The sequence below is a fragment of the Notechis scutatus genome, chromosome 1, assembly GCF_049901735.1.
Source record: "Notechis scutatus isolate UNSWTSFEM ecotype Mainland chromosome 1, rNotScu1.2, whole genome shotgun sequence".
Classification (NCBI taxonomy): Eukaryota; Metazoa; Chordata; class Lepidosauria; order Squamata; family Elapidae; genus Notechis; species Notechis scutatus.
Window position 1 is genome coordinate 197,054,191 of NC_142009.1, and position 9,370 is coordinate 197,063,560.

Below are 9,370 nucleotides of genomic sequence, written 5' to 3' on the forward strand. Positions count from 1 at the left end.
TGACTTTAATTCAATGCCAGGAGAGGTTTTAGAAACTATTGAAACAGATTTTTTTTTTAAAAAATAAGTATTTTACATTTCTCGGTCTTTTTTTCTGGAAAATGACAGAGTAAGATGTCTGTGTCTACAATAACTATCACTTCCCCATATGTTAGAATGCGCTTATAGATAGCAAAAAGGCCAAGAGCTGATGACTTGGATACTGAAAACACATTTTGCTGCCTTGCTGTGGCCTTAATGAGGATGCAAAATGCTACTTAAAAGAATTATCGGGACATCTTTTGATATTCTTTCCATTTAAAGGAGACTATTATTGGCCGAGGGAAGTTAGTATATTTATCGGCTGGAGGGGGGGGGCGATGAGGGACGGCCAGCTCACCGGTTCTCCCTTTCCTCTTATTCCGAGTGTGCTTGCACCACTGGATAGCCTGCACACTCCTACTCCGGAGGGAATTTGGATCGGCTCCTTTCTGCGCCGATCGTTCAACCCCACCCCCTTTCCCCCAATTTACACTTCCCTAAAAATGTTAGCGACCCTTTTTTCCCCGGCGTGCTGCCCAGGATGCCTTCGCTTCGGGAGCCCGCCTGAGGGAATCCCGCGTCTGGCCAGCCCCTTTCCTTCTTGGGGCGAGCGAGCGTGCGGTGCCCCCCCCCCCTTGCCCAAAACAAAGCGGCTCAACTTTCTTCTAAACTTGAGAGGATGCTCCTCGAGGAAAAGCGTCCGAAACGCGAGCAAAGCAAGGGGGTGAACTTCCAGCGGCAACGGCGCCCCGGGGTCCGTCCTCCCCCCACCCCCTCGGCCTGCTGTTGCAGCTTCTCTGGCCCGATAGGTTCTGTATTGCCGAAGCTGAAAAGAGAGAAACAATTCTCTTTTTCTGTTTCTCTCTCTCTCTCTCGTCTCTCACACCCCCCCACCTCACCCCGGTCTCTTTAACAGCAACTTTCATTGTTAGAAAGAGAGGAGCGAGTTGGTTGACGTCACTTTGGGTCGGCGAAGCCTTCGCCTGGAAGTGAAGCTGAATAAACCTTGAGGGGGGAGAGGAGACTCGGCTTCAAGCTGCCGCCGCTGGAACGAACTAAAAAGCAGAGACGGAGCGGGAACGAGGCGTGTTAGATCTATCATGAATCCTTCTACTTAGATTCATCCCCCCACGCCTCCCTCCTTTTCTCTCTCTCTCTCTCTTTTCCAACCGCCTCCTTCCCCGGCCCGGTCTTTCTTCACTCCCTTCTCCAGCCTGTTTGGAGGAAGGCAGCGTTCCCAGCATCCAGGTCACACAAGCGGAGCGGTGCGCGCGTGTTGTTGCAGAGGGAGCGAGGCGAGCCCTCGCTCCGCGTCTCAATTGCAAAGGTGAGTTGGAATCGATTCCGGAGGAGGAGGAGGGGGAGGGTGGGGTGGGGGGGGGAGGAAAGGTGGCTTCAAAGGGGGAAGCCGCAAGTTGTGCTGCCGGCCGAGGCGCCCCGAGCTTTGGGCTTCCAAGCCCGGGGATCGCGGCGGGAGTGGCAGAGGAAAAGGGACGGAGAGAAACTGAGGATGGCGCGCGGGGTGGGGAAGAAGCTTCGGAAGTATCTGGCCGGTCCTCTGTGGCAGTTCTTTGTTGCCGGGGCGCTGCTGGGCTTGTGCATCCGAGGGGCGTTCGCTTGGGTGCCCGTCTATCTTTCGGTCTCTTCACGCGTTCATTCACAGACGGATATACAAACACAGAGAGAGAGAGAGGCGAGGGGGAACTATCAGTAGCCGGCTCGGTGCGTCTGCCTTAGCGGTGGCTCAACTAGTAGTGCAAAGTGAAACTGACCTTGTGCCCGAGAGACGGGAGGGGCGGGTAGATTAACACGGGCTCGGGGCGTTGGAGTCGCGGGTCCGCACCGTGGGTGGGGGGACACCTTCGGTGCCAGGCGGTCTTTTTTTTTTTTTTGCAACACCCTTCTACCTCCTCCCACCCCACCCCCGTGGCTGGCAATAAAAATCTCTGACTGAGGGGTGGGTGGGTGGGTGGTGGGCTAGAGAGTCTTTTTCGGTGCCCGCCCGCCCGCGACCTTCCTCGCTTCAGATTCTGCCGCTGCGCTTTTGTGCCCTGTCGCCCTGCCTTGCTGCTGGAATCGCTTCTTCCTCCTTCGTTTGCTGAGGCGACTTTGAGGGTGACAGCCAGCCTCAGCTAGGGGGCGGTTGCCCTCTCCCCTGTTTGGCTTCCCACCCACCCACCCTCACCCCCAAGAGTGGGAGAAGGCACCCCCGCTCCCCGGGGGGGAGGGAGGCCACGGGGGAGTCCGCGGCTTCGTCGCTCGCCCCGAGGTCCCCGGCCGTGCCCGTCTCTTTCCCCTCCCCTCCGCTTTCACAGTCAACTCCCCCTCCCGCCCTCCCGCTTTCAATGCTTTTTTTTTTCTTTCCTTTTTTTTTAAACGCGCCCCGGCCAGCGTTGAATCCGAGGCTGCGGCCGCTTTGCAAAAAGCGGGGTGTGGGTAAAGCTTAAGAAGGATTGCGGGGCGGGGGAGGGAGTCGTGGCTGCTTCTCGGGGCATTTGCTGCTTTCTTTTCTCCAACAACCTCTCTCTTTCTCTCCCCCCCCTCCGGTCTTTTGTGTGTGTTGCTTCCTTATAAAGCCGGAGACGCAGCTGCTGCCTTTAGCCGAGTTGTTGAAATTTATCCCTTTGTGTATATTACAATATCCTCCATTTTTCTGCCCTCTAAACAACAAGCCTTTCGCCATCTTGGGCTTTAAAAAAAAAAATCAAGTCCGGGTCTGCGTGTGTGTGTATGTGTCTTTTAAAAGGATAAGAGGATGAAATGGTTCAAGTCCTGGTGAATAACCCACAAAGTTTAGGCAATCTTACAGGGACGGATAGTGACGTCATGTAAAGTTTAAAAGAGACCCCCCCCCCATACTCCCTCTCCTTTCTCTACTACAACGTTGCGTTCTTGGGTGTTTGTTTTCTTTCAAAGGATTTCTGGTCGAGCAAGTTTTCAGCTACGATTGAAGGTTATAATTTACATTTATAAAATGCACTGAAGCAGTTGTACGGCCTGAATTTTTGGGACAGGTGGAGAAAGAATTGGTTTTCTATGGGGCAGATTATATTCTTTGTGGTGTTTCAGTTTTCACCCATATATTTTTGTTGTTAATTACCAGGTTTAAATGGTAATACTACACAAAGGATAAGACTTGAGTGAAAACTAAGTATTATTTTCATTTGCAAATACTGTAGTTTTGTGCTTGAACCATGTATAGCTGAGGATAGTGCTTAATAATCTTTCTGGTATAATTGTGGGCACACAAAAAAAAGTATATCAGGCTGTAGCTACATTATTTTTAAAGTTTGTGGATTGGTTTTCTTAGTTTACCAATACCATACCCTGCCCCCATTCTGGAAAGGACCTGTGGATTGTGTCCCAGGTGCAGTGGCTATCAAAAATACTATTAGTATGTTAAGTTCCCAGTTGCTCCCTAACAAGATTAAAACACAAAACATCTTAGTTGCGTCATCTCACCTTGATGTCTTTGCTTGTGACAAGGGAGACCAGAGGTATTATTCAATTTATTTTTCAACAGACTTCCCTTTTCATTTCATAAAGTTATCCTGACCATAGAGCAGAAGTTAATGAAACATTGAGCACTTCCTAAATAATAAAAACATTAAGCAGGCTTCTACTTTCCTGCTTCTTGCATTTGTTTTGTATTTATTCTAACATCTCAGTAACATCTGCATTAACATATCATGAAATTCCTTGTGTTTAATGTGCATTTCCTTTGTTTTTGTGGGTAGAAGAAAAGAAAAGAAAACCCAGCATTTACTACATTAAATTGGAATTAAAAGGAACCTTTTTAATATGTCAAGTTCTTCAATACAGTTAAAACTGAACAACAGATTTAGTGTATTTTTGTGCTTGGTTTGGAGGTATGCTTTCATGTTTACAAAATTAAACTATTTACGTTAATATGTCTTTTCCTTTCTTGCCTGCCCTTTTTTCCCTTTATTTCTTTGAAAAGAAGCCACTTCAGAAGGCTTGGTTGAATTGAATGGCTGCCAGTTATGTGGATCTTAGGTAGATGAAAACGTTGAAATAGTTAAAAGCACATAGAACAGATGGCTTTAAATTATACATGCAAAAATGCCTGGAAGATTTGACAGATTATAAATGGTGAGCCACAGAAGATAAGCAGTTTAAGAAAATGGCAGTTAATACATTTGATACCTCACACCTATTGTAAACCGTGCCCACATTTTATGATGCATATAATCAGTAAAGCATGAAATCCTGAGAAAATTAGATTGTAACAATTTTCCATATTGGGTATACATGGGAGAGTTGGAAGTCTTAAATATTTTAAGTTTCATTTCAAATGTTCAAATAATTTCAGACAGTTTAGATCTGTTCTGGCAAGAAAACATTTTTAATTCTTGGAGTAATGTTGATTTTGAAATGTTGTAATAACATAACCTGTTAATGCATGCCTCTGTAGTTTTGTGCCTAAAAGTGATAATAGATAGTAAATATAAGGGTTTGAAATTTTGGAGTTCTTGGTTTCCTTTTTTATTTTAATGGGTGATTAGCTTTACTGTTGTTATTCTCTGAAATTAGTAGATAAATATATTCTAAGCAATATGTTCCTTGGACTTTTTAACTGCACAATATGTATTTACCATATTGTAGATTTACATTCCAACTGAGACCCAGTTTTAAAGTTAGCTGTTGTACCATATACAGTACATCATGACATTGTTAACATTTCTGTTTGTATTGTATGTATATGTTTGTGTGTCTGAGAGATAATTAGTTATAGATTATATCTCGGTGTTCATTTCTTCTTTAAAATAAGTACCAGCACTTTTAAAGTATGTTTGTACATCAGTTAAATAATGCACCGTCTTTTTGGTGATCTGTAGAATAAACCATTACAACTTTGGTGTAATGCTAAGATAAGAGCTGCCATACAAATAGCTGGTTTTGATTCTGTTCTGATTTGCTTCCTCAAAAGACACTTATTTCAAATTTAGATATAGGGGCAAGGGAAATATTTGCTTTCTGGGTGTCTTTCTCCTTTTTTCCTTCATTTCTTTGTTTGCATGTTTATTATAAAATTGCAGTGCAAAGGAGCAGATGTTTTGCCAAACATCCTGATGTGTTGCTTTTTCTTAGGGGAGCATAACTGTTCCTTCTGATGCATCAGCCTGACAGCTGGTTGATTTCATGGAGCTGCTAAGAAGCCATTAGTGGTGTCACTGAATTGAAACAGAACAGTCACTCCCAGCTTGAACTGCAATTGTTAATGTCTTTGTTGTACTTTTATGTTCCTACCCAAGATGTAGAATATCACAGTTGCAAGAAAGGCCTGTCTTTCTTTTGGATCTCTGTAAATCAGTGGAAAGATGTGCTGTGATTTGATTGTGTCTAGGTGCTCAATAATCTTTATTATTTTTTTCCTAGAATATAAAGAGTTTGTTCTTAAAGATGAAGCATAAAAGACTTTAAAACTTATAAGAAGAACACAGTAGGATAAAAACAGTCTCAGTACTGACACCATTCTCCTTCTAGCCTTCATAGGTAGAGGAGTAGTGACTAAGATTGGCTACATGCTGTTATTTATTTTCAAGAGTGCATTTCAGCTTTAAAAGTAATTATCACAATCCAGCACAGTTCGGCACACTTAAGTCCAATGGAAAACAATAGTCTTGTATGTAATAGATTAAGGCCTAGAATGCAACATAATTCACAGATTTTCTCTGTTATAGGATTAGAAGTATATTTGTCTTTATTGTAGTGAGCTGAATATTGGGAAGGCACTAATCTGCTTTGAAGGAGGAGAAGCATTAGCAGAAATGTCTGTATTTGGAAATTGTAGTTGAGGCTTTCCCATGTTATTACCTTGAGGGATTTGCTAGTTGGTCGTTTATATTGAACACTTTTTGACAACAAACCTCTGATCTTTTATTTTTAAAATAAATGTATTTAAAAAATGCTGGGATAGGCAGGAAAAATGCTGACAAAGTTAGTAAGACGGACAATTATGTATTTGCATTGGAAGGCTGCTTGAAAATTGATCTGCAAATGAATCAGTGCTTTAATGAAATCAAGCAATGGAGAAGGTGCATATTTCTGTAAGATAGATTGTTAAGCAAAACATTTCATATGCACTGTTTATAGTCAGGGGAGAAAACAGTTGAGAGAATTATTAAAATAAGAATAGCATTTGTATAGCACATTTCAAGTATTCAAAGCATCCCACGCTTATCTGAATGATAAATATCATTAACAACATATTCTATTTGGAGACCCGAAGCTAAGAGAAAAATGGATTTTTTAATGTTATCCAGTGACTTTGTGGCTGCTGAACTGGGATTCAAAGGAGGATCTTCCAGCTCAGGGCACAGTCCTATTCAGTCACTGGGCCCGAGTAAAGGCAGAGTAAGAGAGAGAGAGACTTGGTTCTAGTGATCCATAGCTCAGTGAGAGAGTCTGTGCTTTGCATGTAGAAGTCCTAGCATCTTTAGTTAAAAATATCAACTAGGGGTTGCTATTAAAACTCAGAACAGCCAGAGTCAAGCAGAATAGAAAGCATCCTTCCGCAAAGTTATGCCAGTTGCTTAATTCTTGGAATATTGTTTGAGCTGTTTTCAAGATGGTTCATTATTTTGTGTGTGTTTTGTGTATGTGGGTGTGAAGGCTGCAGATATACTTAAACTTAGAGTAGGCCCATGAATCCAAGGAGATTGAAGTTGGTCATGTTCGTAATCCAATAATGTTCATTGTGGCTGATTATGAAGCTATGTTAAGCCCAGCAGCTCGTCTTGATTTTTCTTATTGAAACTGGGATCCATTTTTATTTTGAATAGGTGACCCCAACAAACCTTGCTTGCACCAATAGTAACTCTATTAGTTATGGGGCAGTTTCCCATCCTGGGGGGGAACTATTTGAGACTTTCTTCCTTAAGTCATATACCTTATGTGTCATATATCATACACATATTACGTGTGTTGTGGAAGAGATACCAGTAAAATCAAGAAGTCCAGAAAATTTTAAATTACCTCAATACTCATTAGATAAGAACTACTAATTAAAACCTCTCTCACTCCCAGTGGTAAAAAGCAAAAGGATATCTGCTAACTACAGTATAATTGTAATATAATGGATAATTTGATCCTATGTTTGGCTAGAAAGAAATGTCTTTCAGCCTGAAAAATTTATTTGTTTTAGTTATTAAATCTACCTACCACACACCTTGTGACTCTTGATGGTTAATGACAATAATGTACAATTAGAATGTTCACAGTAAGCTATAAATAATCAGGTTGTTCAAGTCACATAACAACATTACATAAACATCCCAAAGCCCTCTAAAATAGATAGGTTTATAACTGACTTCTGGAAAGCTCTTCTGCATAAAATAAATTTTACCCTCGGAGAGGCCATTCCAGGCGGCCTAAAACACCCCAGAGAAATAACACCTCCAGGTCTTGGTTTCCCTCAGCCAATGAAATGCTGCAGCACCAACAGTTTTTTTTCAAAAAAAAAAAAGATGCTTTCAGTGAATCTACTCTCATGGGAAGGTGATTGTGAGTTACCCAGTTGCGAAACAATAAATATTATCCTTGTGTATTTTGATCTAATTGGTGCCTCCTCTAGATTAGAATTGGGGCATGCATGGGGGGAGGAGAGCAAAGGGAAGTCCCATGGTGTAATTGGATGGATGGATGGATGGATGGATGGATGGATGGATAGATAGATAGATAGAATTCTTTATTGGCAAAGTGTGATTGGACACACAAGGAATTTGTCTTGGTGCAAATGCTCTCAGTGTACATAAAAGAAAAGATACATTCGTCAAGAGTCAAGAATCATAAGGTACAACACTTAATAATAGTCATAAGGTACAATAAGCAATCAAATGATACTAGGAAACAGTCAATATAAATAGTAAGGATACAAGCAACAAAGTTACAGTCATACAGTCACAAGTGGGAGGGGATGGGTGATAAGGAGTGATGAGAAGATTAATAGTAATAGTAGTGCAGACTTTGTAAATAGTTGGACAGTGTTGAGGGAATTATTTGTTTAGCAGAGTGATGGCATTAAGGGAAAAAATGTCCTTGTGTCTGGTTCTGGTGTGCAGTGCTCTATAGCCGTCGTTTTCAGGGTAAGAGTTGAAACAGTTTATGTCCAGGATGGGAGGGATCTGTAAATATTTTCACAGCCCTCTTTTTGACTCCTGCAGTGTACAGGTCCTCGATGGAAGGTTGGTAGTAATTGTTTTTTTTCTGCAGTCCTAATTATCCTCTGAAGTCTGTGTCTGTCCTGTTGGGTTGCAGAACCAAACCAGACAGTTACAGAGGTGCAGATGACAGACTCAATATTTCCTCTGTAGAATTAGAGATGGGCTTCTGGCCTTTGAGTAGAATTATTTTTCAGATGCCAAATAATAGATACAATATTGAATAGTTAGCTCACCAAAAAACTTGTGGTCAGCAATATATTTAATTTCCAATTCGGTTCATGCATTCACACATATTTTTCTCTCCCACTCTTCTGACCATCCAGAGTAGATAGGGATATGCAAAGCATTTAAGAGCTGTTTTGCAATCTCTGCTACTGAATATATTAATTGACAAAAGGGATGTGTCTGTGTATGCACACACATCTGGATAGAGTTTTCAAAGAACCTTAGAAAAGACTAGAAATGCTTCACGCTAAAGTCTTGTGAAACCCCTCTTTTTAATGCTTTGTACACCTCCAATAGGCAAAGAATCTGTAGCATAAGTATGTGTATTTGGCAATTTTTCTACCACTCGAAACCAGAGGTATTCATTTCAAAGAATTCTTAGAAATTTCATATAGGAATATTTCACAATGTAATATTATTTTCTTTAATCTTTAATCTAATTTTAATTTTGCTTACTAATGGTAGGCTTGTAAGAGTTCAGAATTAGTTGATAATTAGAAGTTAAGTGCCATTGGATTGCAGCACTAGTTTTCTTGCTACTAAGCAAATGAACACAAAGATTTTGCATGAAGTTGTGTGCATAAAGTTGTAGCTCTTGCTAATTTTAGTGAAGAATTTTAAAGGGGCTATTTGTACAGTATAAATTGATGTATAGTGCCATTGACTTGATTGGGCTGTTTGTGCTGTACCTTTTTGATAGTCTTTGTGTATATGGAGAACACATGTTGTATAGATCCAGTCTGATTCACTGCAGGTTTGCTGACTAAGGGTTTCAGCAAAAGAGCTACTTGCTTGTCAAGTCTTCTCCATTCATTTTAGCAAAGGGAACAGACCCAAATTAGAAGGACAAATGATTTTCCATTTAGAAGGGTGAGGAAAGGGTCAAAATGACTAAATTAATATGTTATTTCAAAGGAGATCGTATTTGGGGTGTATAC

At 41.4% G+C, this 9,370-nt stretch overlaps 1 protein-coding gene across 16 annotated transcripts in view; it reads left to right on the top strand.

Moving 5' to 3' along the window:
* Positions 1-418: 418 nt before the first annotated feature.
* The window catches only part of BAZ2B (bromodomain adjacent to zinc finger domain 2B), a 233,243-nt gene continuing 224,291 nt past the window's right edge, over positions 419-9,370 (top strand). For 2 of the 16 annotated variants that reach the window (XM_087949919.1, XM_087949922.1), the window contains exon 1: positions 419-1,348. The gene's annotated coding sequence lies outside the window, so the exon portion shown is untranslated. Of the gene's footprint in view, positions 1,349-2,382; positions 2,458-9,370 lie in introns of those variants that run through there. The other 14 variants (XM_087949911.1, XM_026674556.2, XM_087949896.1 and 11 more) reach the window with 12 other exon arrangements.